The sequence below is a fragment of the Tachysurus fulvidraco genome, chromosome 3, assembly GCF_022655615.1.
Source record: "Tachysurus fulvidraco isolate hzauxx_2018 chromosome 3, HZAU_PFXX_2.0, whole genome shotgun sequence".
Classification (NCBI taxonomy): Eukaryota; Metazoa; Chordata; class Actinopteri; order Siluriformes; family Bagridae; genus Tachysurus; species Tachysurus fulvidraco.
Window position 1 is genome coordinate 22,668,052 of NC_062520.1, and position 27,787 is coordinate 22,695,838.

Genomic DNA, 27,787 nt, shown 5'->3' on the forward strand with positions numbered 1-27,787 from the left:
TTTAGCAAAGCCCCTAGAGCCTTCTTTCTAAGCAAATATCAGTTGCAATACAGAGCATGTTCCTGTCCTAACTTAAACAGGTTCCACCGAGATTTGAACTCGGATCACTGGATTCAGAGTCCAGAGTGCTAACCATTACACCATGGAACCACTGCATCATGGTGCTTTTGTCGGTTGCTTGTTAATCGCTTGGGCTGGGATTTATATGTTACAATGATTCCAATGATTTGAAAAGCTGTAAGATAGTTTTGTTCTGTCAGTGCAAGGCACAAATTAGGATGTTCTTTTTCAGGTAAGAGCCCAGACAAACAAATTTTACTTTGTAGTAATCGTGGTGAAGCTCCATGTCCCTTGCCTAATGCAGACAAACTATGGTTGACCATGATTTTATGAAGGTTAGATGGACCTTGTTTTGTCACACATAATGTTCTAAAAAGTTTTTAGTGGCACAACAAAGAAAGCACCTAATTCCCTTCTTGAGCAAAGCCCCTAGTGCCTTCTTTCTAAGCAAAGATCAGTTGCAACAACAGACCATGTTCCTGTCCTAACTTAAACAGGTTCCACCGAGATTTGAACTCGGATCACTGGATTCAAAGTCCAGAGTGCTAACCGTTACACCATGGAACCAAGGCTGGATGCCTACTTTCAGCCGATGTCCTAAACCGTTGGTTTGTTGCGACTTGGCACATAAATTACGATGATAAGATTTTAGAAGATGTAAAAGGGTTTTGTTTCATCATTGTTAGCTTCATATTACAGACTGCTTCGATAAAGTTTTTTGTTAAACACAGACTGCCACCCTTTGGTGCAAAGTACTCTGAGGCATGAGTCCTGCCCAAATCAGGCTAAGCTCCCACATAGATTTGAGACCTTAGATTTTGTAGGAAACCCCCATATGACTTGCCTAACATGCATTACTCATTGGTCGGATCGGTTATGTTGTGTTATTACCGTGCAAGTTGCACGCATTTCTAATATTCTTAACTTCTAGTCTTATTAAAATGTAAAGAAAGTGTTGTTAATATCTCATTACCATGTTGATTAACATCATGAGATGACTCTGTTGTCTTGCATTTTTGACAACTTGCTTTAGAACAACGCAATTACATAATAAAAAAAAATGATGTCACCTTGTAAATCTGAGGTACACATGAAATATTGTTGTAGCACAACAGGAAACACATCTCATCTGCAAGCTCTAGAAGGTCCCACCGAGATTTGAACTCGGATCACTGGATTCAGAGTCCAGAGTGCTAACCATTACACCATGGAACCGCTGCATCATGGTGCTTTTGTCGGATGCTTGTTACTCGCTTGGGGTGGGATTTGTATGTTACAATGATTCCAATGATTTGAAAAGCTGTAAGATAGTTTTGTTCTGTCAGTGCAAGGCACAAATAGGGATGTTCATTTTCAGGTAAGAGCCCAGACAAACAAATTTTACTTTGTAGCAATCGTGGCGAAGCTCCATGTCCCTTGCCTAATGCAGACAAACTATGGTTGACCATGATTTTATGAAGGTTAGATGGACCTTGTTTTGTCACACATAATGTTCTAAAAAGGATCCGCTGCATCATTGTGCTTTTGTCGGTGGCTTGTTAATCGCTTGGGCTGGGATTTATATGTTACAATGATTCCAATGATTTGAAAAGCTGTAAGATAGTTTTGTTCTGTCAGTGCAAGGCACAAATTAGGATGTTCTTTTTCAGGTAAGAGCCCAGACAAACAAATTTTACTTTGTAGTAATCGTGGCGAAGCTCCATGTCCCTTGCCTAATGCAGACAAACTATGGTTGACCATGATTTTATGAAGGTTAGATGGACCTTGTTTTGTCACACATAATGTTCTAAAAGGTTTTTATTGGCACAACATAGAAAGCACGTAATTCCCTTCTTGAGCAACGCCCAAAGTGCCTTGTGAGTTCTTTCTAAGTGAGATTTGTACTCAGATCACTGGATTCAAAGTCCAGAGTGCTAATCGTTATACCATGGAACCAAGGCAGGATGCCTACTTTCAGCCGATGTCCAAAACCGTTGGTTTGTTGCGACTTGGCACATAAATTACGATGATAAGATTTTAGAAGATGTAAAAGGGTTTTGTTTCATCATTGTTAGCTTCATATTACAGACTGCTTCGATAAAGTTTTTTGTTAAACACAGACTGCCACCCTTTGGTGCAAAGTACTCTGAGGCATGAGTCCTGCACAAAACAGGCTAAGCTCCCACATAGATTTGAGACCTTAGATTTTGTAGGAAACCCCCATATGACTTGCCTAACATGCATTACTCATTGGTCAGATCGGTTATGTTGTGTTATTACCGTGCAAGTTGCAGGGAAAAAAACAAACAGCTGTGTTTTAGCAATGCATTTCCAATATTCTTAACTTCTAGTCTTATTAAAATGTAAAGAAAGTGTTGTTAATATCTCATTACCATGTTGATTAACATCATGAGATGACTCTGTTGTCTTGCATTTTTGACAACTTGCTATAGACCAACGCAATTACATAATAAAAAAAACATGATGTCACCTTGTAAATCTGAAGTACACATGAAATATTGTTGCAGCACAACAGGAAACACATCTCATCGGCAAGCTCTAGAAGGTCCCACCGAGATTTGAACTCGGATCACTGGATTCAGAGTCCAGAGTGCTAACCATTACACCATGGAACCACTGCATCATTGTGCTTTTGTCGGTTGCTTGTTAATCGCTTGGGCTGGGATTTATATGTTACAATGATTCCAATGATTTGAAAAGCTGTAAGATAGTTTTGTTCTGTCAGTGCAAGGCACAAATTAGGATGTTCTTTTTCAGGTAAGAGCCCAGACAAACAAATTTTACTTTGTAGCAATCGTGGCGAAGCTCCATGTCCCTTGCCTAATGTAGACAAACTATGGTTGACCATGATTTTATGAAGGTTAGATGGACCTTGTTTTGTCACACATAATGTTCTAAAAAGTTTTTAGTGGCACAACATAGAAATCACGTAATTCCCTTCTTGAGCAACGCCCAAAGTGCCTTGTGAGTTCTTTCTAAGCGAGATTTGTTCTCAGTTCACTGGATTCAAAGTCCAGAGTGCTAATCGTTATACCATGGAACCAAGGCAGGATGCCTACTTTCAGCCGATGTTCTAAACCGTTGGTTTGTTGCGACTTGGCACATAAATTACGATGATAAGATTTTAGAAGATGTAAAAGGGTTTTGTTTCATCATTGTTAGCTTCATATTACAGACTGCTTCGATAAAGTTTTTTGTTAAACACAGACTGCCACCCTTTGGTGCAAAGTACTCTGAGGCATGAGTCCTGCCCAAATCAGGCTAAGCTCCTACATAGATTTGAGACCTTAGATTTTGTAGGAAACCCCCATATGACTTGCCTAACATGCATTACTCATTGCACGAGTAAGAGCCCAGACAAACAAATTTTACTTTGTAGTAATCGTGGTGAAGCTCCATGTCCCTTGCCTAATGCAGACAAACTATGGTTGACCATGATTTTATGAAGGTTAGATGGACCTTGTTTTGTCACACATAATGTTCTAAAAAGTTTTTAGTGGCACAACAAAGAAAGCACCTAATTCCCTTCTTGAGCAAAGCCCCTAGTGCCTTCTTTCTAAGCAAAGATCAGTTGCAACAACAGACCATGTTCCTGTCCTAACTTAAACAGGTTCCACCGAGATTTGAACTCGGATCACTGGATTCAAAGTCCAGAGTGCTAACCGTTACACCATGGAACCAAGGCTGGATGCCTACTTTCAGCCGATGTCCTAAACCGTTGGTTTGTTGCGACTTGGCACATAAATTACGATGATAAGATTTTAGAAGATGTAAAAGGGTTTTGTTTCATCATTGTTAGCTTCATATTACAGACTGCTTCGATAAAGTTTTTTGTTAAACACAGACTGCCACCCTTTGGTGCAAAGTACTCTGAGGCATGAGTCCTGCCCAAATCAGGCTAAGCTCCCACATAGATTTGAGACCTTAGATTTTGTAGGAAACCCCCATATGACTTGCCTAACATGCATTACTCATTGGTCGGATCGGTTATGTTGTGTTATTACCGTGCAAGTTGCAGGGAAAAAAAAACAAACAGCTGTGTTTTAGCAATGCATTTCCAATATTCTTAACTTCTAGTCTTATTAAAATGTAAAGAAAGTGTTGTTAATATCTCATTACCATGTTGATTAACATCATGAAATGACTCTGTTGTCTTGCATTTTTGACAACTTGCTATAGACCAACGCAATTACATAATAAAAAAAACATGATGTCACCTTGTAAATCTGAGGTACACATGAAATATTGTTGCAGCACAACAGGAAACACATCTCATCTGCAAGCTCTAGAAGGTCCCACCGAGATTTGAACTCGGATCACTGGATTCAGAGTCCAGAGTGCTAACCATTACACCATGGAACCACTGCATCATTGGGCTTTTGTCGGTTGCTTGTTAATCGCTTGGGCTGGGATTTATATGTTACAATGATTCCAATGATTTGAAAAGCTGTAAGATAGTTTTGTTCTGTCAGTGCAAGGCACAAATTAGGATGTTCTTTTTCAGGTAAGAGCCCAGACAAACAAATTTTACTTTGTAGCAATCGTGGCGAAGCTCCATGTCCCTTGCCTAATGTAGACAAACTATGGTTGACCATGATTTTATGAAGGTTAGATGGACCTTGTTTTGTCACACATAATGTTCTAAAAAGTTTTTAGTGGCACAACATAGAAATCACGTAATTCCCTTCTTGAGCAACGCCCAAAGTGCCTTGTGAGTTCTTTCTAAGCGAGATTTGTTCTCAGTTCACTGGATTCAAAGTCCAGAGTGCTAATCGTTATACCATGGAACCAAGGCAGGATGCCTACTTTCAGCCGATGTTCTAAACCGTTGGTTTGTTGCGACTTGGCACATAAATTACGATGATAAGATTTTAGAAGATGTAAAAGGGTTTTGTTTCATCATTGTTAGCTTCATATTACAGACTGCTTCGATAAAGTTTTTTGTTAAACACAGACTGCCACCCTTTGGTGCAAAGTACTCTGAGGCATGAGTCCTGCCCAAATCAGGCTAAGCTCCCACATAGATTTGAGACCTTAGATTTTGTAGGAAACCCCCATATGACTTGCCTAACATGCATTACTCATTGGTCGGATCGGTTATGTTGTGTTATTACCGTGCAAGTTGCAGGGAATAAAACAAACAGCTGTGTTTTAGCAATGCATTTCCAATATTCTTAACTTCTAGTCTTATTAAAATGTAAAGAAAGTGTTGTTAATATCTCATTACCATGTTGATTAACATCATGAAATGACTCTGTTGTCTTGCATTTTTGACAACTTGCTTTAGAACAACGCAATTACATAATAAAAAAAACATGATGTCACCTTGTAAATCTGAGGTACACATGAAATATTGTTGCAGCACAACAGGAAACACATCTCATCTGCAAGCTCTAGAAGGTCCCACCGAGATTTGAACTCGGATCACTGGATTCAGAGTCCAGAGTGCTAACCATTACACCATGGAACCACTGCATCATGGTGCTTTTGTCGGTTGCTTGTTAATCGCTTGGGCTGGGATTTATATGTTACAATGATTCCAATGATTTGAAAAGCTGTAAGATAGTTTTGTTCTGTCAGTGCAAGGCACAAATTAGGATGTTCTTTTTCAGGTAAGAGCCCAGACAAACAAATTTTACTTTGTAGTAATCGTGGTGAAGCTCCATGTCCCTTGCCTAATGTAGACAAACTATGGTTGACCATGATTTTATGAAGGTTAGATGGACCTTGTTTTGTCACACATAATGTTCTAAAAAGTTTTTAGTGGCACAACATAGAAATCACGTAATTCCCTTCTTGAGCAACGCCCAAAGTGCCTTGTGAGTTCTTTCTAAGCGAGATTTGTTCTCAGTTCACTGGATTCAAAGTCCAGAGTGCTAATCGTTATACCATGGAACCAAGGCAGGATGCCTACTTTCAGCCGATGTTCTAAACCGTTGGTTTGTTGCGACTTGGCACATAAATTACGATGATAAGATTTTAGAAGATGTAAAAGGGTTTTGTTTCATCATTGTTAGCTTCATATTACAGACTGCTTCGATAAAGTTTTTTGTTAAACACAGACTGCCACCCTTTGGTGGAAAGTACTCTGAGGCATGAGTCCTGCCCAAATCACGCTAAGCTCCTACATAGATTTAAGACCTTAGATTTTGTAGGAAACCCCCATATGACTTGCCTAACATGCATTACTCATTGCACGAGTAAGAGCCCAGACAAACACATTTTACTTTGTAGTAATCGTGGTGAAGCTCCATGTCCCTTGCCTAATGCAGACAAACTATGGTTGACCATGATTTTATGAAGGTTAGATGGACCTTGTTTTGTCACACATAATGTTCTAAAAAGTTTTTAGTGGCACAACAAAGAACGCACCTAATTCCCTTCTTTAGCAAAGCCCCTAGTGCCTTCTTTCTAAGCAAAGATCAGTTGCAACAACAGACCATGTTCCTGTCCTAACTTAAACAGGTTCCACCGAGATTTGAACTCGGATCACTGGATTCAAAGTCCAGAGTGCTAACCGTTACACCATGGAACCAAGGCTGGATGCCTACTTTCAGCCGATGTCCTAAACCGTTGGTTTGTTGCGACTTGGCACATAAATTACGATGATAAGATTTTAGAAGATGTAAAAGGGTTTTGTTTCATCATTGTTAGCTTCATATTACAGACTGCTTCGATAAAGTTTTTTGTTAAACACAGACTGCCACCCTTTGGTGCAAAGTACTCTGAGGCATGAGTCCTGCCCAAATCAGGCTAAGCTCCCACATAGATTTGAGACCTTAGATTTTGTAGGAAACCCCCATATGACTTGCCTAACATGCATTACTCATTGGTCGGATCGGTTATGTTGTGTTATTACCGTGCAAGTTGCAGGGAAAAAAAAACAAACAGCTGTGTTTTAGCAATGCATTTCCAATATTCTTAACTTCTAGTCTTATTAAAATGTAAAGAAAGTGTTGTTAATATCTCATTACCATGTTGATTAACATCATGAAATGACTCTGTTGTCTTGCATTTTTGACAACTTGCTATAGACGAACGCAATTACATAATAAAAAAAACATGATGTCACGTTGTAAATCTGAGGTACACATGAAATATTGTTGCAGCACAACAGGAAACACATCTCATCTGCAAGCTCTAGAAGGTCCCACCGAGATTTGAACTCGGATCACTGGATTCAGAGTCCAGAGTGCTAACCATTACACCATGGAACCACTGCATCATTGGGCTTTTGTCGGTTGCTTGTTAATCGCTTGGGCTGGGATTTATATGTTACAATGATTCCAATGATTTGAAAAGCTGTAAGATAGTTTTGTTCTGTCAGTGCAAGGCACAAATTAGGATGTTCTTTTTCAGGTAAGAGCCCAGACAAACAAATTTTACTTTGTAGCAATCGTGGCGAAGCTCCATGTCCCTTGCCTAATGTAGACAAACTATGGTTGACCATGATTTTATGAAGGTTAGATGGACCTTGTTTTGTCACACATAATGTTCTAAAAAGTTTTTAGTGGCACAACATAGAAATCACGTAATTCCCTTCTTGAGCAACGCCCAAAGTGCCTTGTGAGTTCTTTCTAAGCGAGATTTGTTCTCAGTTCACTGGATTCAAAGTCCAGAGTGCTAATCGTTATACCATGGAACCAAGGCAGGATGCCTACTTTCAGCCGATGTTCTAAACCGTTGGTTTGTTGCGACTTGGCACATAAATTACGATGATAAGATTTTAGAAGATGTAAAAGGGTTTTGTTTCATCATTGTTAGCTTCATATTACAGACTGCTTCGATAAAGTTTTTTGTTAAACACAGACTGCCACCCTTTGGTGGCAAAGTACTCTGAGGCATGAGTCCTGCCCAAATCAGGCTAAGCTCCCACATAGATTTGAGACCTTAGATTTTGTAGGAAACCCCCATATGACTTGCCTAACATGCATTACTCATTGGTCGGATCGGTTATGTTGTGTTATTACCGTGCAAGTTGCAGGGAATAAAACAAACAGCTGTGTTTTAGCAATGCATTTCCAATATTCTTAACTTCTAGTCTTATTAAAATGTAAAGAAAGTGTTGTTAATATCTCATTACCATGTTGATTAACATCATGAAATGACTCTGTTGTCTTGCATTTTTGACAACTTGCTTTAGAACAACGCAATTACATAATAAAAAAAACATGATGTCACCTTGTAAATCTGAGGTACACATGAAATATTGTTGCAGCACAACAGGAAACACATCTCATCTGCAAGCTCTAGAAGGTCCCACCGAGATTTGAACTCGGATCACTGGATTCAGAGTCCAGAGTGCTAACCATTACACCATGGAACCACTGCATCATGGTGCTTTTGTCGGTTGCTTGTTAATCGCTTGGGCTGGGATTTATATGTTACAATGATTCCAATGATTTGAAAAGCTGTAAGATAGTTTTGTTCTGTCAGTGCAAGGCACAAATTAGGATGTTCTTTTTCAGGTAAGAGCCCAGACAAACAAATTTTACTTTGTAGTAATCGTGGTGAAGCTCCATGTCCCTTGCCTAATGCAGACAAACTATGGTTGACCATGATTTTATGAAGGTTAGATGGACCTTGTTTTGTCACACATAATGTTCTAAAAAGTTTTTAGTGGCACAACAAAGAACGCACCTAATTCCCTTCTTTAGCAAAGCCCCTAGAGCCTTCTTTCTAAGCAAATATCAGTTGCAATACAGAGCATGTTCCTGTCCTAACTTAAACAGGTTCCACCGAGATTTGAACTCGGATCACTGGATTCAGAGTCCAGAGTGCTAACCATTACACCATGGAACCACTGCATCATGGTGCTTTTGTCGGTTGCTTGTTAATCGCTTGGGCTGGGATTTATATGTTACAATGATTCCAATGATTTGAAAAGCTGTAAGATAGTTTTGTTCTGTCAGTGCAAGGCACAAATTAGGATGTTCTTTTTCAGGTAAGAGCCCAGACAAACAAATTTTACTTTGTAGTAATCGTGGTGAAGCTCCATGTGCCTTGCCTAATGCAGACAAACTATGGTTGACCATGATTTTATGAAGGTTAGATGGACCTTGTTTTGTCCCACATAATGTTCTAAAAAGTTTTTAGTGGCACAACATAGAAATCACGTAATTCCCTTCTTGAGCAACGCCCAAAGTGCCTTGTGAGTTCTTTCTAAGCGAGATTTGTTCTCAGTTCACCGGATTCAAAGTCCAGAGTGCTAATCGTTATACCATGGAACCAAGGCAGGATGCCTACTTTCAGCCGATGTTCTAAACCGTTGGTTTGTTGCGACTTGGCACATAAATTACGATGATAAGATTTTAGAAGATGTAAAAGGGTTTTGTTTCATCATTGTTAGCTTCATATTACAGACTGCTTCGATAAAGTTTTTTGTTAAACACAGACTGCCACCCTTTGGTGGAAAGTACTCTGAGGCATGTGTCCTGCCCAAATCACGCTAAGCTCCTACATAGATTTTAGACCTTAGATTTTGTAGGAAACCCCCATATGACTTGCCTAACATGCATTACTCATTGCACGAGTAAGAGCCCAGACAAACACATTTTACTTTGTAGTAATCGTGGTGAAGCTCCATGTCCCTTGCCTAATGCAGACAAACTATGGTTGACCATGATTTTATGAAGGTTAGATGGACCTTGTTTTGTCACACATAATGTTCTAAAAAGTTTTTAGTGGCACAACAAAGAACGCACCTAATTCCCTTCTTTAGCAAAGCCCCTAGAGCCTTCTTTCTAAGCAAATATCAGTTGCAATACAGAGCATGTTCCTGTCCTAACTTAAACAGGTTCCACCGAGATTTGAACTCGGATCACTGGATTCAGCGTCCAGAGTGCTAACCGTTACACCATGGAACCAAGGCTGGATGCCTACTTTCAGCCGATGTCCTAAACCGTTGGTTTGTTGCGACTTGGCACATAAATTACGATGATAAGATTTTAGAAGATGTAAAAGGGTTTTGTTTCATCATTGTTAGCTTCATATTACAGACTGCTTCGATAAAGTTTTTTGTTAAACACAGACTGCCACCCTTTGGTGCAAAGTACTCTGAGGCATGAGTCCTGCCCAAATCAGGCTAAGCTCCCACATAGATTTGAGACCTTAGATTTTGTAGGAAACCCCCATATGACTTGCCTAACATGCATTACTCATTGGTCGGATCGGTTATGTTGTGTTATTACCGTGCAAGTTGCAGGGAATAAAACAAACAGCTGTGTTTTAGCAATGCATTTCCAATATTCTTAACTTCTAGTCTTATTAAAATGTAAAGAAAGTGTTGTTAATATCTCATTACCATGTTGATTAACATCATGAAATGACTCTGTTGTCTTGCATTTTTGACAACTTGCTTTAGAACAACGCAATTACATAATAAAAAAAACATGATGTCACCTTGTAAATCTGAGGTACACATGAAATATTGTTGCAGCACAACAGGAAACACATCTCATCTGCAAGCTCTAGAAGGTCCCACCGAGATTTGAACTCGGATCACTGGATTCAGAGTCCAGAGTGCTAACCATTACACCATGGAACAACTGCATCATGGTGCTTTTGTCGGTTGCTTGTTAATCGCTTGGGCTGGGATTTATATGTTACAATGATTCCAATGATTTGAAAAGCTGTAAGATAGTTTTGTTCTGTCAGTGCAAGGCACAAATTAGGATGTTCTTTTTCAGGTAAGAGCCCAGACAAACAAATTTTACTTTGTAGTAATTGTGGTGAAGCTCCATGTCCCTTGCCTAATGCAGACAAACTATGGTTGACCATGATTTTATGAAGGTTAGATGGAGCTTGTTTTGTCACACATAATGTTCTAAAAAGTTTTTAGTGGCACAACATAGAAATCACGTAATTCCCTTCTTGAGCAACGCCCAAAGTGCCTTGTGAGTTCTTTCTAAGCGAGATTTGTTCTCAGTTCACTGGATTCAAAGTCCAGAGTGCTAATCGTTATACCATGGAACCAAGGCAGGATGCCTACTTTCAGCCGATGTTCTAAACCGTTGGTTTGTTGCGACTTGGCACATAAATTACGATGATAAGATTTTAGAAGATGTAAAAGGGTTTTGTTTCATCATTGTTAGCTTCATATTACAGACTGCTTCGATAAAGTTTTTTGTTAAACACAGACTGCCACCCTTTGGTGGAAAGTACTCTGAGGCATGAGTCCTGCCCAAATCACGCTAAGCTCCTACATAGATTTAAGACCTTAGATTTTGTAGGAAACCCCCATATGACTTGCCTAACATGCATTACTCATTGCACGAGTAAGAGCCCAGACAAACAAATTTTACTTTGTAGTAATCGTGGTGAAGCTCCATGTCCCTTGCCTAATGCAGACAAACTATGGTTGACCATGATTTTATGAAGGTTAGATGGACCTTGTTTTGTCACACATAATGTTCTAAAAAGTTTTTAGTGGCACAACAAAGAAAGCACCTAATTCCCTTCTTGAGCAAAGCCCCTAGTGCCTTCTTTCTAAGCAAAGATCAGTTGCAACAACAGACCATGTTCCTGTCCTAACTTAAACAGGTTCCACCGAGATTTGAACTCGGATCACTGGATTCAAAGTCCAGAGTGCTAACCGTTACACCATGGAACCAAGGCTGGATGCCTACTTTCAGCCGATGTCCTAAACCGTTGGTTTGTTGCGACTTGGCACATAAATTACGATGATAAGATTTTAGAAGATGTAAAAGGGTTTTGTTTCATCATTGTTAGCTTCATATTACAGACTGCTTCGATAAAGTTTTTTGTTAAACACAGACTGCCACCCTTTGGTGCAAAGTACTCTGAGGCATGAGTCCTGCCCAAATCAGGCTAAGCTCCCACATAGATTTGAGACCTTAGATTTTGTAGGAAACCCCCATATGACTTGCCTAACATGCATTACTCATTGGTCGGATCGGTTATGTTGTGTTATTACCGTGCAAGTTGCAGGGAATAAAACAAACAGCTGTGTTTTAGCAATGCATTTCCAATATTCTTAACTTCTAGTCTTATTAAAATGTAAAGAAAGTGTTGTTAATATCTCATTACCATGTTGATTAACATCATGAAATGACTCTGTTGTCTTGCATTTTTGACAACTTGCTTTAGAACAACGCAATTACATAATAAAAAAAACATGATGTCACCTTGTAAATCTGAGGTACACATGAAATATTGTTGCAGCACAACAGGAAACACATCTCATCTGCAAGCTCTAGAAGGTCCCACCGAGATTTGAACTCGGATCACTGGATTCAGAGTCCAGAGTGCTAACCATTACACCATGGAACCACTGCATCATGGTGCTTTTGTCGGTTGCTTGTTAATCGCTTGGGCTGGGATTTATATGTTACAATGATTCCAATGATTTGAAAAGCTGTAAGATAGTTTTGTTCTGTCAGTGCAAGGCACAAATTAGGATGTTCTTTTTCAGGTAAGAGCCCAGACAAACAAATTTTACTTTGTAGTAATCGTGGTGAAGCTCCATGTCCCTTGCCTAATGCAGACAAACTATGGTTGACCATGATTTTATGAAGGTTAGATGGACCTTGTTTTGTCACACATAATGTTCTAAAAAGTTTTTAGTGGCACAACAAAGAACGCACCTAATTCCCTTCTTTAGCAAAGCCCCTAGAGCCTTCTTTCTAAGCAAATATCAGTTGCAATACAGAGCATGTTCCTGTCCTAACTTAAACAGGTTCCACCGAGATTTGAACTCGGATCACTGGATTCAGAGTCCAGAGTGCTAACCATTACACCATGGAACCACTGCATCATGGTGCTTTTGTCGGTTGCTTGTTAATCGCTTGGGCTGGGATTTATATGTTACAATGATTCCAATGATTTGAAAAGCTGTAAGATAGTTTTGTTCTGTCAGTGCAAGGCACAAATTAGGATGTTCTTTTTCAGGTAAGAGCCCAGACAAACAAATTTTACTTTGTAGTAATCGTGGTGAAGCTCCATGTCCCTTGCCTAATGTAGACAAACTATGGTTGACCATGATTTTATGAAGGTTAGATGGACCTTGTTTTGTCACACATAATGTTCTAAAAAGTTTTTAGTGGCACAACATAGAAATCACGTAATTCCCTTCTTGAGCAACGCCCAAAGTGCCTTGTGAGTTCTTTCTAAGCGAGATTTGTTCTCAGTTCACTGGATTCAAAGTCCAGAGTGCTAATCGTTATACCATGGAACCAAGGCAGGATGCCTACTTTCAGCCGATGTTCTAAACCGTTGGTTTGTTGCGACTTGGCACATAAATTACGATGATAAGATTTTAGAAGATGTAAAAGGGTTTTGTTTCATCATTGTTAGCTTCATATTACAGACTGCTTCGATAAAGTTTTTTGTTAAACACAGACTGCCACCCTTTGGTGGAAAGTACTCTGAGGCATGAGTCCTGCCCAAATCAGGCTAAGCTCCCACATAGATTTGAGACCTTAGATTTTGTAGGAAACCCCCATATGACTTGCCTAACATGCATTACTCATTGCACGAGTAAGAGCCCAGACAAACACATTTTACTTTGTAGTAATCGTGGTGAAGCTCCATGTCCCTTGCCTAATGCAGACAAACTATGGTTGACCATGATTTTATGAAGGTTAGATGGACCTTGTTTTGTCACACATAATGTTCTAAAAAGTTTTTAGTGGCACAACAAAGAAAGCACCTAATTCCCTTCTTGAGCAAAGCCCCTAGTGCCTTCTTTCTAAGCAAAGATCAGTTGCAACAACAGACCATGTTCCTGTCCTAACTTAAACAGGTTCCACCGAGATTTGAACTCGGATCACTGGATTCAAAGTCCAGAGTGCTAACCGTTACACCATGGAACCAAGGCTGGATGCCTACTTTCAGCCGATGTCCTAAACCGTTGGTTTGTTGCGACTTGGCACATAAATTACGATGATAAGATTTTAGAAGATGTAAAAGGGTTTTGTTTCATCATTGTTAGCTTCATATTACAGACTGCTTCGATAAAGTTTTTTGTTAAACACAGACTGCCACCCTTTGGTGCAAAGTACTCTGAGGCATGAGTCCTGCCCAAATCAGGCTAAGCTCCCACATAGATTTGAGACCTTAGATTTTGTAGGAAACCCCCATATGACTTGCCTAACATGCATTACTCATTGGTCGGATCGGTTATGTTGTGTTATTACCGTGCAAGTTGCAGGGAATAAAACAAACAGCTGTGTTTTAGCAATGCATTTCCAATATTCTTAACTTCTAGTCTTATTAAAATGTAAAGAAAGTGTTGTTAATATCTCATTACCATGTTGATTAACATCATGAAATGACTCTGTTGTCTTGCATTTTTGACAACTTGCTTTAGAACAACGCAATTACATAATAAAAAAAACATGATGTCACCTTGTAAAAATGAGGTACACATGAAATATTGTTGCAGCACAACAGGAAACACATCTCATCTGCAAGCTCTAGAAGGTCCCACCGAGATTTGAACTCGGATCACTGGATTCAGAGTGCTAACCATTACACCATGGAACAACTGCATCATTGTGCTTTTGTCGGTTGCTTGTTAATCGCTTGGGCTGGGATTTATATGTTACAATGATTCCAATGATTTGAAAAGCTGTAAGATAGTTTTGTTCTGTCAGTGCAAGGCACAAATTAGGATGTTCTTTTTCAGGTAAGAGCCCAGACAAACAAATTTTACTTTGTAGTAATTGTGGTGAAGCTCCATGTCCCTTGCCTAATGCAGACAAACTATGGTTGACCATGATTTTATGAAGGTTAGATGGAGCTTGTTTTGTCACACATAATGTTCTAAAAAGTTTTTAGTGGCACAACATAGAAATCACGTAATTCCCTTCTTGAGCAACGCCCAAAGTGCCTTGTGAGTTCTTTCTAAGCGAGATTTGTTCTCAGTTCACTGGATTCAAAGTCCAGAGTGCTAATCGTTATACCATGGAACCAAGGCAGGATGCCTACTTTCAGCCGATGTTCTAAACCGTTGGTTTGTTGCGACTTGGCACATAAATTACGATGATAAGATTTTAGAAGATGTAAAAGGGTTTTGTTTCATCATTGTTAGCTTCATATTACAGACTGCTTCGATAAAGTTTTTTGTTAAACACAGACTGCCACCCTTTGGTGGAAAGTACTCTGAGGCATGAGTCCTGCCCAAATCACGCTAAGCTCCTACATAGATTTAAGACCTTAGATTTTGTAGGAAACCCCCATATGACTTGCCTAACATGCATTACTCATTGCACGAGTAAGAGCCCAGACAAACAAATTTTACTTTGTAGTAATCGTGGTGAAGCTCCATGTCCCTTGCCTAATGCAGACAAACTATGGTTGACCATGATTTTATGAAGGTTAGATGGACCTTGTTTTGTCACACATAATGTTCTAAAAAGTTTTTAGTGGCACAACAAAGAAAGCACCTAATTCCCTTCTTGAGCAAAGCCCCTAGTGCCTTCTTTCTAAGCAAAGATCAGTTGCAACAACAGACCATGTTCCTGTCCTAACTTAAACAGGTTCCACCGAGATTTGAACTCGGATCACTGGATTCAAAGTCCAGAGTGCTAACCGTTACACCATGGAACCAAGGCTGGATGCCTACTTTCAGCCGATGTCCTAAACCGTTGGTTTGTTGCGACTTGGCACATAAATTACGATGATAAGATTTTAGAAGATGTAAAAGGGTTTTGTTTCATCATTGTTAGCTTCATATTACAGACTGCTTCGATAAAGTTTTTTGTTAAACACAGACTGCCACCCTTTGGTGCAAAGTACTCTGAGGCATGAGTCCTGCCCAAATCAGGCTAAGCTCCCACATAGATTTGAGACCTTAGATTTTGTAGGAAACCCCCATATGACTTGCCTAACATGCATTACTCATTGGTCGGATCGGTTATGTTGTGTTATTACCGTGCAAGTTGCAGGGAAAAAAACAAACAGCTGTGTTTTAGCAATGCATTTCCAATATTCTTAACTTCTAGTCTTATTAAAATGTAAAGAAAGTGTTGTTAATATCTCATTACCATGTTGATTAACATCATGAAATGACTCTGTTGTCTTGCATTTTTGACAACTTGCTTTAGAACAACGCAATTACATAATAAAAAAAACATGATGTCACCTTGTAAATCTGAGGTACACATGAAATATTGTTGCAGCACAACAGGAAACACATCTCATCTGCAAGCTCTAGAAGGTCCCACCGAGATTTGAACTCGGATCACTGGATTCAGAGTCCAGAGTGCTAACCATTACACCATGGAACCACTGCATCATGGTGCTTTTGTCGGTTGCTTGTTAATCGCTTGGGCTGGGATTTATATGTTACAATGATTCCAATGATTTGAAAAGCTGTAAGATAGTTTTGTTCTGTCAGTGCAAGGCACAAATTAGGATGTTCTTTTTCAGGTAAGAGCCCAGACAAACAAATTTTACTTTGTAGTAATCGTGGTGAAGCTCCATGTCCCTTGCCTAATGCAGACAAACTATGGTTGACCATGATTTTATGAAGGTTAGATGGACCTTGTTTTGTCACACATAATGTTCTAAAAAGTTTTTAGTGGCACAACAAAGAACGCACCTAATTCCCTTCTTTAGCAAAGCCCCTAGAGCCTTCTTTCTAAGCAAATATCAGTTGCAATACAGAGCATGTTCCTGTCCTAACTTAAACAGGTTCCACCGAGATTTGAACTCGGATCACTGGATTCAGAGTCCAGAGTGCTAACCATTACACCATGGAACCACTGCATCATGGTGCTTTTGTCGGTTGCTTGTTAATCGCTTGGGCTGGGATTTATATGTTACAATGATTCCAATGATTTGAAAAGCTGTAAGATAGTTTTGTTCTGTCAGTGCAAGGCACAAATTAGGATGTTCTTTTTCAGGTAAGAGCCCAGACAAACAAATTTTACTTTGTAGTAATCGTGGTGAAGCTCCATGTCCCTTGCCTAATGCAGACAAACTATGGTTGACCATGATTTTATGAAGGTTAGATGGACCTTGTTTTGTCACACATAATGTTCTAAAAAGTTTTTAGTGGCACAACAAAGAACGCACCTAATTCCCTTCTTTAGCAAAGCCCCTAGAGCCTTCTTTCTAAGCAAATATCAGTTGCAATACAGAGCATGTTCCTGTCCTAACTTAAACAGGTTCCACCGAGATTTGAACTCGGATCACTGGATTCAGAGTCCAGAGTGCTAACCATTACACCATGGAACCACTGCATCATGGTGCTTTTGTCGGTTGCTTGTTAATCGCTTGGGCTGGGATTTATATGTTACAATGATTCCAATGATTTGAAAAGCTGTAAGATAGTTTTGTTCTGTCAGTGCAAGGCACAAATTAGGATGTTCTTTTTCAGGTAAGAGCCCAGACAAACAAATTTTACTTTGTAGTAATCGTGGTGAAGCTCCATGTCCCTTGCCTAATGCAGACAAACTATGGTTGACCATGATTTTATGAAGGTTAGATGGACCTTGTTTTGTCACACATAATGTTCTAAAAAGTTTTTAGTGGCACAACAAAGAACGCACCTAATTCCCTTCTTTAGCAAAGCCCCTAGAGCCTTCTTTCTAAGCAAATATCAGTTGCAATACAGAGCATGTTCCTATCCTAACTTAAACAGGTTCCACCGAGATTTGAACTCGGATCACTGGATTCAAAGTCCAGAGTGCTAACCGTTACACCATGGAACCAAGGCTGGATGCCTACTTTCAGCCGATGTCCTAAACCGTTGGTTTGTTGCGACTTGGCACATAAATTACGATGATAAGATTTTAGAAGACGTAAAAGGGTTTTGTTTCATCATTGTTAGCTTCATATTACAGACTGCCACCCTTTGGTGCAAAGTGAGGCATGAGTACTGCCCAAATCAGGCTAAGCTCCCACATAGATTTGAGACCTTAGATTTTGTAGGAAACCCCCATATGACTTGCCTAACATGCATTACTCATTGGTCGGATCGGTTATGTTGTGTTATTACCGTGCAAGTTGCAGGGAAAAAAAAACAAACAGCTGTGTTTTAGCAATGCATTTCCAATATTCTTAACTTCTAGTCTTATTAAAATGTAAAGAAAGTGTTGTTAATATCTCATTACCATGTTGATTAACATCATGAAATGACTCTGTTGTCTTGCATTTTTGACAACTTGCTTTAGAACAACGCAATTACATAATAAAAAAAACATGATGTCACCTTGTAAATCTGAGGTACACATGAAATATTGTTGCAGCACAACAGGAAACACATCTCATCTGCAAGCTCTAGAAGGTCCCACCGAGATTTGAACTCGGATCACTGGATTCAGAGTCCAGAGTGCTAACCATTACACCATGGAACAACTGCATCATTGTGCTTTTGTCGGTTGCTTGTTAATCGCTTGGGCTGGGATTTATATGTTACAATGATTCCAATGATTTGAAAAGCTGTAAGATAGTTTTGTTCTGTCAGTGCAAGGCACAAATTAGGATGTTCTTTTTCAGGTAAGAGCCCAGACAAACAAATTTTACTTTGTAGTAATTGTGGTGAAGCTCCATGTCCCTTGCCTAATGCAGACAAACTATGGTTGACCATGATTTTATGAAGGTTAGATGGAGCTTGTTTTGTCACACATAATGTTCTAAAAAGTTTTTAGTGGCACAACATAGAAATCACGTAATTCCCTTCTTGAGCAACGCCCAAAGTGCCTTGTGAGTTCTTTCTAAGCGAGATTTGTTCTCAGTTCACTGGATTCAAAGTCCAGAGTGCTAATCGTTATACCATGGAACCAAGGCAGGATGCCTACTTTCAGCCGATGTTCTAAACCGTTGGTTTGTTGCGACTTGGCACATAAATTACGATGATAAGATTTTAGAAGATGTAAAAGGGTTTTGTTTCATCATTGTTAGCTTCATATTACAGACTGCTTCGATAAAGTTTTTTGTTAAACACAGACTGCCACCCTTTGGTGGAAAGTACTCTGAGGCATGAGTCCTGCCCAAATCACGCTAAGCTCCTACATAGATTTAAGACCTTAGATTTTGTAGGAAACCCCCATATGACTTGCCTAACATGCATTACTCATTGCACGAGTAAGAGCCCAGACAAACAAATTTTACTTTGTAGTAATCGTGGTGAAGCTCCATGTCCCTTGCCTAATGCAGACAAACTATGGTTGACCATGATTTTATGAAGGTTAGATGGACCTTGTTTTGTCACACATAATGTTCTAAAAAGTTTTTAGTGGCACAACAAAGAAAGCACCTAATTCCCTTCTTGAGCAAAGCCCCTAGTGCCTTCTTTCTAAGCAAAGATCAGTTGCAACAACAGACCATGTTCCTGTCCTAACTTAAACAGGTTCCACCGAGATTTGAACTCGGATCACTGGATTCAAAGTCCAGAGTGCTAACCGTTACACCATGGAACCAAGGCTGGATGCCTACTTTCAGCCGATGTCCTAAACCGTTGGTTTGTTGCGACTTGGCACATAAATTACGATGATAAGATTTTAGAAGATGTAAAAGGGTTTTGTTTCATCATTGTTAGCTTCATATTACAGACTGCTTCGATAAAGTTTTTTGTTAAACACAGACTGCCACCCTTTGGTGCAAAGTACTCTGAGGCATGAGTCCTGCCCAAATCAGGCTAAGCTCCCACATAGATTTGAGACCTTAGATTTTGTAGGAAACCCCCATATGACTTGCCTAACATGCATTACTCATTGGTCGGATCGGTTATGTTGTGTTATTACCGTGCAAGTTGCAGGGAATAAAACAAACAGCTGTGTTTTAGCAATGCATTTCCAATATTCTTAACTTCTAGTCTTATTAAAATGTAAAGAAAGTGTTGTTAATATCTCATTACCATGTTGATTAACATCATGAAATGACTCTGTTGTCTTGCATTTTTGACAACTTGCTTTAGAACAACGCAATTACATAATAAAAAAAACATGATGTCACCTTGTAAATCTGAGGTACACATGAAATATTGTTGCAGCATAACAGGAAACACATCTCATCTGCAAGCTCTAGAAGGTCCCACCGAGATTTGAACTCGGATCACTGGATTCAGAGTGCTAACCATTACACCATGGAACAACTGCATCATTGTGCTTTTGTCGGTTGCTTGTTAATCGCTTGGGCTGGGATTTATATGTTACAATGATTCCAATGATTTGAAAAGCTGTAAGATAGTTTTGTTCTGTCAGTGCAAGGCACAAATTAGGATGTTCTTTTTCAGGTAAGAGCCCAGACAAACAAATTTTACTTTGTAGTAATTGTGGTGAAGCTCCATGTCCCTTGCCTAATGCAGACAAACTATGGTTGACCATGATTTTATGAAGGTTAGATGGAGCTTGTTTTGTCACACATAATGTTCTAAAAAGTTTTTAGTGGCACAACATAGAAATCACGTAATTCCCTTCTTGAGCAACGCCCAAAGTGCCTTGTGAGTTCTTTCTAAGCGAGATTTGTTCTCAGTTCACTGGATTCAAAGTCCAGAGTGCTAATCGTTATACCATGGAACCAAGGCAGGATGCCTACTTTCAGCCGATGTTCTAAACCGTTGGTTTGTTGCGACTTGGCACATAAATTACGATGATAAGATTTTAGAAGATGTAAAAGGGTTTTGTTTCATCATTGTTAGCTTCATATTACAGACTGCTTCGATAAAGTTTTTTGTTAAACACAGACTGCCACCCTTTGGTGGAAAGTACTCTGAGGCATGAGTCCTGCCCAAATCACGCTAAGCTCCTACATAGATTTAAGACCTTAGATTTTGTAGGAAACCCCCATATGACTTGCCTAACATGCATTACTCATTGCACGAGTAAGAGCCCAGACAAACAAATTTTACTTTGTAGTAATCGTGGTGAAGCTCCATGTCCCTTGCCTAATGCAGACAAACTATGGTTGACCATGATTTTATGAAGGTTAGATGGACCTTGTTTTGTCACACATAATGTTCTAAAAAGTTTTTAGTGGCACAACAAAGAAAGCACCTAATTCCCTTCTTGAGCAAAGCCCCTAGTGCCTTCTTTCTAAGCAAAGATCAGTTGCAACAACAGACCATGTTCCTGTCCTAACTTAAACAGGTTCCACCGAGATTTGAACTTGGATCACTGGATTCAAAGTCCAGAGTGCTAACCGTTACACCATGGAACCAAGGCTGGATGCCTACTTTCAGCCGATGTCCTAAACCGTTGGTTTGTTGCGACTTGGCACATAAATTACGATGATAAGATTTTAGAAGATGTAAAAGGGTTTTGTTTCATCATTGTTAGCTTCATATTACAGACTGCTTCGATAAAGTTTTTTGTTAAACACAGACTGCCACCCTTTGGTGCAAAGTACTCTGAGGCATGAGTCCTGCCCAAATCAGGCTAAGCTCCCACATAGATTTGAGACCTTAGATTTTGTAGGAAACCCCCATATGACTTGCCTAACATGCATTACTCATTGGTCGGATCGGTTATGTTGTGTTATTACCGTGCAAGTTGCAGGGAATAAAACAAACAGCTGTGTTTTAGCAATGCATTTCCAATATTCTTAACTTCTAGTCTTATTAAAATGTAAAGAAAGTGTTGTTAATATCTCATTACCATGTTGATTAACATCATGAAATGACTCTGTTGTCTTGCATTTTTGACAACTTGCTATAGACCAACGCAATTACATAATAAAAAAAACATGATGTCACCTTGTAAATCTGAGGTACACATGAAATATTGTTGCAGCACAACAGGAAACACATCTCATCTGCAAGCTCTAGAAGGTCCCACCGAGATTTGAACTCGGATCACTGGATTCAGAGTCCAGAGTGCTAACCATTACACCATGGCTTTTGTCGGTTGCTTGTTAATCGCTTGGGCTGGGATTTATATGTTACAATGATTCCAATGATTTGAAAAGCTGTAAGATAGTTTTGTTCTGTCAGTGCAAGGCACAAATTAGGATGTTCTTTTTCAGGTAAGAGCCCAGACAAACAAATTTTACTTTGTAGCAATCGTGGCGAAGCTCCATGTCCCATGCCTAATGTAGACAAACTATGGTTGACCATGATTTTATGAAGGTTAGATAGACCTTGTTTTGTCACACATAATGTTCTAAAAAGTTTTTAGTGGCACAACATAGAAATCACGTAATTCCCTTCTTGAGCAACGCCCAAAGTGCCTTGTGAGTTCTTTCTAAGCGAGATTTGTTCTCAGTTCACTGGATTCAAAGTCCAGAGTGCTAATCGTTATACCATGGAACCAAGGCAGGATGCCTACTTTCAGACGATGTTCTAAACCGTTGGTTTGTTGCGACTTGGCACATAAATTACGATGATAAGATTTTAGAAGATGTAAAAGGGTTTTGTTTCATCATTGTTAGCTTCATATTACAGACTGCTTCGATAAAGTTTTTTGTTAAACACAGACTGCCACCCTTTGGTGGAAAGTACTCTGAGGCATGAGTCCTGCCCAAATCACGCTAAGCTCCTACATAGATTTAAGACCTTAGATTTTGTAGGAAACCCCCATATGACTTGCCTAACATGCATTACTCATTGCACGAGTAAGAGCCCAGACAAACAAATTTTACTTTGTAGTAATCGTGGTGAAGCTCCATGTCCCTTGCCTAATGCAGACAAACTATGGTTGACCATGATTTTATGAAGGTTAGATGGACCTTGTTTTGTCACACATAATGTTCTAAAAAGTTTTTAGTGGCACAACAAAGAAAGCACCTAATTCCCTTCTTGAGCAAAGCCCCTAGTGCCTTCTTTCTAAGCAAAGATCAGTTGCAACAACAGACCATGTTCCTGTCCTAACTTAAACAGGTTCCACCGAGATTTGAACTCGGATCACTGGATTCAAAGTCCAGAGTGCTAACCGTTACACCATGGAACCAAGGCTGGATGCCTACTTTCAGCCGATGTCCTAAACCGTTGGTTTGTTGCGACTTGGCACATAAATTACGATGATAAGATTTTAGAAGATGTAAAAGGGTTTTGTTTCATCATTGTTAGCTTCATATTACAGACTGCTTCGATAAAGTTTTTTGTTAAACACAGACTGCCACCCTTTGGTGCAAAGTACTCTGAGGCATGAGTCCTGCCCAAATCAGGCTAAGCTCCCACATAGATTTGAGACCTTAGATTTTGTAGGAAACCCCCATATGACTTGCCTAACATGCATTACTCATTGGTCGGATCGGTTATGTTGTGTTATTACCGTGCAAGTTGCAGGGAATAAAACAAACAGCTGTGTTTTAGCAATGCATTTCCAATATTCTTAACTTCTAGTCTTATTAAAATGTAAAGAAAGTGTTGTTAATATCTCATTACCATGTTGATTAACATCATGAAATGACTCTGTTGTCTTGCATTTTTGACAACTTGCTTTAGAACAACGCAATTACATAATAAAAAAAACATGATGTCACCTTGTAAATCTGAGGTACACATGAAATATTGTTGCAGCATAACAGGAAACACATCTCATCTGCAAGCTCTAGAAGGTCCCACCGAGATTTGAACTCGGATCACTGGATTCAGAGTGCTAACCATTACACCATGGAACAACTGCATCATTGTGCTTTTGTCGGTTGCTTGTTAATCGCTTGGGCTGGGATTTATATGTTACAATGATTCCAATGATTTGAAAAGCTGTAAGATAGTTTTGTTCTGTCAGTGCAAGGCACAAATTAGGATGTTCTTTTTCAGGTAAGAGCCCAGACAAACAAATTTTACTTTGTAGTAATTGTGGTGAAGCTCCATGTCCCTTGCCTAATGCAGACAAACTATGGTTGACCATGATTTTATGAAGGTTAGATAGACCTTGTTTTGTCACACATAATGTTCTAAAAAGTTTTTAGTGGCACAACATAGAAATCACGTAATTCCCTTCTTGAGCAACGCCCAAAGTGCCTTGTGAGTTCTTTCTAAGCGAGATTTGTTCTCAGTTCACTGGATTCAAAGTCCAGAGTGCTAATCGTTATACCATGGAACCAAGGCAGGATGCCTACTTTCAGCCGATGTTCTAAACCGTTGGTTTGTTGCGACTTGGCACATAAATTACGATGATAAGATTTTAGAAGATGTAAAAGGGTTTTGTTTCATCATTGTTAGCTTCATATTACAGACTGCTTCGATAAAGTTTTTTGTTAAACACAGACTGCCACCCTTTGGTGGAAAGTACTCTGAGGCATGAGTCCTGCCCAAATCACGCTAAGCTCCTACATAGATTTAAGACCTTAGATTTTGTAGGAAACCCCCATATGACTTGCCTAACATGCATTACTCATTGCACGAGTAAGAGCCCAGACAAACAAATTTTACTTTGTAGTAATCGTGGTGAAGCTCCATGTCCCTTGCCTAATGCAGACAAACTATGGTTGACCATGATTTTATGAAGGTTAGATGGACCTTGTTTTGTCACACATAATGTTCTAAAAAGTTTTTAGTGGCACAACAAAGAAAGCACCTAATTCCCTTCTTGAGCAAAGCCCCTAGTGCCTTCTTTCTAAGCAAAGATCAGTTGCAACAACAGACCATGTTCCTGTCCTAACTTAAACAGGTTCCACCGAGATTTGAACTCGGATCACTGGATTCAAAGTCCAGAGTGCTAACCGTTACACCATGGAACCAAGGCTGGATGCCTACTTTCAGCCGATGTCCTAAACCGTTGGTTTGTTGCGACTTGGCACATAAATTACGATGATAAGATTTTAGAAGATGTAAAAGGGTTTTGTTTCATCATTGTTAGCTTCATATTACAGACTGCTTCGATAAAGTTTTTTGTTAAACACAGACTGCCACCCTTTGGTGCAAAGTACTCTGAGGCATGAGTCCTGCCCAAATCAGGCTAAGCTCCCACATAGATTTGAGACCTTAGATTTTGTAGGAAACCCCCATATGACTTGCCTAACATGCATTACTCATTGGTCGGATCGGTTATGTTGTGTTATTACCGTGCAAGTTGCAGGGAAAAAAAACAAACAGCTGTGTTTTAGCAATGCATTTCCAATATTCTTAACTTCTAGTCTTATTAAAATGTAAAGAAAGTGTTGTTAATATCTCATTACCATGTTGATTAACATCATGAAATGACTCTGTTGTCTTGCATTTTTGACAACTTGCTATAGACCAACGCAATTACATAATAAAAAAAACATGATGTCACCTTGTAAATCTGAGGTACACATGAAATATTGTTGCAGCACAACAGGAAACACATCTCATCTGCAAGCTCTAGAAGGTCCCACCGAGATTTGAACTCGGATCACTGGATTCAGAGTCCAGAGTGCTAACCACTGCATCATTGGGCTTTTGTCGGTTGCTTGTTAATCGCTTGGGCTGGGATTTATATGTTACAATGATTCCAATGATTTGAAAAGCTGTAAGATAGTTTTGTTCTGTCAGTGCAAGGCACAAATTAGGATGTTCTTTTTCAGGTAAGAGCCCAGACAAACAAATTTTACTTTGTAGCAATCGTGGCGAAGCTCCATGTCCCATGCCTAATGTAGACAAACTATGGTTGACCATGATTTTATGAAGGTTAGATAGACCTTGTTTTGTCACACATAATGTTCTAAAAAGTTTTTAGTGGCACAACATAGAAATCACGTAATTCCCTTCTTGAGCAACGCCCAAAGTGCCTTGTGAGTTCTTTCTAAGCGAGATTTGTTCTCAGTTCACTGGATTCAAAGTCCAGAGTGCTAATCGTTATACCATGGAACCAAGGCAGGATGCCTACTTTCAGACGATGTTCTAAACCGTTGGTTTGTTGCGACTTGGCACATAAATTACGATGATAAGATTTTAGAAGATGTAAAAGGGTTTTGTTTCATCATTGTTAGCTTCATATTACAGACTGCTTCGATAAAGTTTTTTGTTAAACACAGACTGCCACCCTTTGGTGGAAAGTACTCTGAGGCATGAGTCCTGCCCAAATCACGCTAAGCTCCTACATAGATTTAAGACCTTAGATTTTGTAGGAAACCCCCATATGACTTGCCTAACATGCATTACTCATTGCACGAGTAAGAGCCCAGACAAACAAATTTTACTTTGTAGTAATCGTGGTGAAGCTCCATGTCCCTTGCCTAATGCAGACAAACTATGGTTGACCATGATTTTATGAAGGTTAGATGGACCTTGTTTTGTCACACATAATGTTCTAAAAAGTTTTTAGTGGCACAACAAAGAAAGCACCTAATTCCCTTCTTGAGCAAAGCCCCTAGTGCCTTCTTTCTAAGCAAAGATCAGTTGCAACAACAGACCATGTTCCTGTCCTAACTTAAACAGGTTCCACCGAGATTTGAACTCGGATCACTGGATTCAAAGTCCAGAGTGCTAACCGTTACACCATGGAACCAAGGCTGGATGCCTACTTTCAGCCGATGTCCTAAACCGTTGGTTTGTTGCGACTTGGCACATAAATTACGATGATAAGATTTTAGAAGATGTAAAAGGGTTTTGTTTCATCATTGTTAGCTTCATATTACAGACTGCTTCGATAAAGTTTTTTGTTAAACACAGACTGCCACCCTTTGGTGCAAAGTACTCTGAGGCATGAGTCCTGCCCAAATCAGGCTAAGCTCCCACATAGATTTGAGACCTTAGATTTTGTAGGAAACCCCCATATGACTTGCCTAACATGCATTACTCATTGGTCGGATCGGTTATGTTGTGTTATTACCGTGCAAGTTGCAGGGAATAAAACAAACAGCTGTGTTTTAGCAATGCATTTCCAATATTCTTAACTTCTAGTCTTATTAAAATGTAAAGAAAGTGTTGTTAATATCTCATTACCATGTTGATTAACATCATGAAATGACTCTGTTGTCTTGCATTTTTGACAACTTGCTTTAGAACAACGCAATTACATAATAAAAAAAACATGATGTCACCTTGTAAATCTGAGGTACACATGAAATATTGTTGCAGCATAACAGGAAACACATCTCATCTGCAAGCTCTAGAAGGTCCCACCGAGATTTGAACTCGGATCACTGGATTCAGAGTGCTAACCATTACACCATGGAACAACTGCATCATTGTGCTTTTGTCGGTTGCTTGTTAATCGCTTGGGCTGGGATTTATATGTTACAATGATTCCAATGATTTGAAAAGCTGTAAGATAGTTTTGTTCTGTCAGTGCAAGGCACAAATTAGGATGTTCTTTTTCAGGTAAGAGCCCAGACAAACAAATTTTACTTTGTAGTAATTGTGGTGAAGCTCCATGTCCCTTGCCTAATGCAGACAAACTATGGTTGACCATGATTTTATGAAGGTTAGATGGAGCTTGTTTTGTCACACATAATGTTCTAAAAAGTTTTTAGTGGCACAACATAGAAATCACGTAATTCCCTTCTTGAGCAACGCCCAAAGTGCCTTGTGAGTTCTTTCTAAGCGAGATTTGTTCTCAGTTCACTGGATTCAAAGTCCAGAGTGCTAATCGTTATACCATGGAACCAAGGCAGGATGCCTACTTTCAGCCGATGTTCTAAACCGTTGGTTTGTTGCGACTTGGCACATAAATTACGATGATAAGATTTTAGAAGATGTAAAAGGGTTTTGTTTCATCATTGTTAGCTTCATATTACAGACTGCTTCGATAAAGTTTTTTGTTAAACACAGACTGCCACCCTTTGGTGGAAAGTACTCTGAGGCATGAGTCCTGCCCAAATCACGCTAAGCTCCTACATAGATTTAAGACCTTAGATTTTGTAGGAAACCCCCATATGACTTGCCTAACATGCATTACTCATTGCACGAGTA

The 27,787-nt window shown here is 39.4% G+C and overlaps 29 non-coding genes across 29 annotated transcripts; all 29 read right to left on the minus strand.

The window, feature by feature from the left end:
* Window positions 1-78: 78 nt before the first annotated feature.
* Window positions 79-150, minus strand: trnaq-cug. The gene has a single exon. It is a non-coding gene; the product is annotated as a tRNA-Gln (tRNA).
* Window positions 151-555: 405 nt separating this feature from the next.
* On the minus strand, window positions 556-627 carry trnaq-uug. The gene has a single exon. It is a non-coding gene; the product is annotated as a tRNA-Gln (tRNA).
* Window positions 628-1,203: 576 nt separating this feature from the next.
* trnaq-cug lies at window positions 1,204-1,275 on the minus strand. Its single transcript has one exon. It is a non-coding gene; the product is annotated as a tRNA-Gln (tRNA).
* A 1,328-nt stretch (window positions 1,276-2,603) lies between these two features.
* On the minus strand, window positions 2,604-2,675 carry trnaq-cug. Its single transcript has one exon. It is a non-coding gene; the product is annotated as a tRNA-Gln (tRNA).
* A 993-nt stretch (window positions 2,676-3,668) lies between these two features.
* Window positions 3,669-3,740, minus strand: trnaq-uug. Its single transcript has one exon. It is a non-coding gene; the product is annotated as a tRNA-Gln (tRNA).
* A 610-nt stretch (window positions 3,741-4,350) lies between these two features.
* Window positions 4,351-4,422, minus strand: trnaq-cug. The gene has a single exon. It is a non-coding gene; the product is annotated as a tRNA-Gln (tRNA).
* A 1,036-nt stretch (window positions 4,423-5,458) lies between these two features.
* On the minus strand, window positions 5,459-5,530 carry trnaq-cug. The gene has a single exon. It is a non-coding gene; the product is annotated as a tRNA-Gln (tRNA).
* Window positions 5,531-6,523: 993 nt separating this feature from the next.
* Window positions 6,524-6,595, minus strand: trnaq-uug. Its single transcript has one exon. It is a non-coding gene; the product is annotated as a tRNA-Gln (tRNA).
* Window positions 6,596-7,205: 610 nt separating this feature from the next.
* Window positions 7,206-7,277, minus strand: trnaq-cug. The gene has a single exon. It is a non-coding gene; the product is annotated as a tRNA-Gln (tRNA).
* Window positions 7,278-8,314: 1,037 nt separating this feature from the next.
* Window positions 8,315-8,386, minus strand: trnaq-cug. The gene has a single exon. It is a non-coding gene; the product is annotated as a tRNA-Gln (tRNA).
* A 404-nt stretch (window positions 8,387-8,790) lies between these two features.
* Window positions 8,791-8,862, minus strand: trnaq-cug. The gene has a single exon. It is a non-coding gene; the product is annotated as a tRNA-Gln (tRNA).
* A 992-nt stretch (window positions 8,863-9,854) lies between these two features.
* Window positions 9,855-9,926, minus strand: trnaq-cug. The gene has a single exon. It is a non-coding gene; the product is annotated as a tRNA-Gln (tRNA).
* Window positions 9,927-10,534: 608 nt separating this feature from the next.
* trnaq-cug lies at window positions 10,535-10,606 on the minus strand. Its single transcript has one exon. It is a non-coding gene; the product is annotated as a tRNA-Gln (tRNA).
* A 993-nt stretch (window positions 10,607-11,599) lies between these two features.
* On the minus strand, window positions 11,600-11,671 carry trnaq-uug. The gene has a single exon. It is a non-coding gene; the product is annotated as a tRNA-Gln (tRNA).
* A 608-nt stretch (window positions 11,672-12,279) lies between these two features.
* Window positions 12,280-12,351, minus strand: trnaq-cug. Its single transcript has one exon. It is a non-coding gene; the product is annotated as a tRNA-Gln (tRNA).
* A 404-nt stretch (window positions 12,352-12,755) lies between these two features.
* Window positions 12,756-12,827, minus strand: trnaq-cug. Its single transcript has one exon. It is a non-coding gene; the product is annotated as a tRNA-Gln (tRNA).
* A 993-nt stretch (window positions 12,828-13,820) lies between these two features.
* Window positions 13,821-13,892, minus strand: trnaq-uug. Its single transcript has one exon. It is a non-coding gene; the product is annotated as a tRNA-Gln (tRNA).
* Window positions 13,893-15,558: 1,666 nt separating this feature from the next.
* Window positions 15,559-15,630, minus strand: trnaq-uug. The gene has a single exon. It is a non-coding gene; the product is annotated as a tRNA-Gln (tRNA).
* Window positions 15,631-16,238: 608 nt separating this feature from the next.
* On the minus strand, window positions 16,239-16,310 carry trnaq-cug. The gene has a single exon. It is a non-coding gene; the product is annotated as a tRNA-Gln (tRNA).
* Window positions 16,311-16,714: 404 nt separating this feature from the next.
* On the minus strand, window positions 16,715-16,786 carry trnaq-cug. The gene has a single exon. It is a non-coding gene; the product is annotated as a tRNA-Gln (tRNA).
* A 404-nt stretch (window positions 16,787-17,190) lies between these two features.
* Window positions 17,191-17,262, minus strand: trnaq-cug. The gene has a single exon. It is a non-coding gene; the product is annotated as a tRNA-Gln (tRNA).
* Window positions 17,263-17,666: 404 nt separating this feature from the next.
* trnaq-uug lies at window positions 17,667-17,738 on the minus strand. Its single transcript has one exon. It is a non-coding gene; the product is annotated as a tRNA-Gln (tRNA).
* A 573-nt stretch (window positions 17,739-18,311) lies between these two features.
* Window positions 18,312-18,383, minus strand: trnaq-cug. Its single transcript has one exon. It is a non-coding gene; the product is annotated as a tRNA-Gln (tRNA).
* Window positions 18,384-19,376: 993 nt separating this feature from the next.
* trnaq-uug lies at window positions 19,377-19,448 on the minus strand. Its single transcript has one exon. It is a non-coding gene; the product is annotated as a tRNA-Gln (tRNA).
* Window positions 19,449-21,114: 1,666 nt separating this feature from the next.
* Window positions 21,115-21,186, minus strand: trnaq-uug. The gene has a single exon. It is a non-coding gene; the product is annotated as a tRNA-Gln (tRNA).
* A 608-nt stretch (window positions 21,187-21,794) lies between these two features.
* On the minus strand, window positions 21,795-21,863 carry trnaq-cug. The gene has a single exon. It is a non-coding gene; the product is annotated as a tRNA-Gln (tRNA).
* A 978-nt stretch (window positions 21,864-22,841) lies between these two features.
* On the minus strand, window positions 22,842-22,913 carry trnaq-uug. Its single transcript has one exon. It is a non-coding gene; the product is annotated as a tRNA-Gln (tRNA).
* A 1,666-nt stretch (window positions 22,914-24,579) lies between these two features.
* On the minus strand, window positions 24,580-24,651 carry trnaq-uug. The gene has a single exon. It is a non-coding gene; the product is annotated as a tRNA-Gln (tRNA).
* Window positions 24,652-26,309: 1,658 nt separating this feature from the next.
* Window positions 26,310-26,381, minus strand: trnaq-uug. Its single transcript has one exon. It is a non-coding gene; the product is annotated as a tRNA-Gln (tRNA).
* Between the last annotated feature and the right edge of the window lie 1,406 nt (window positions 26,382-27,787).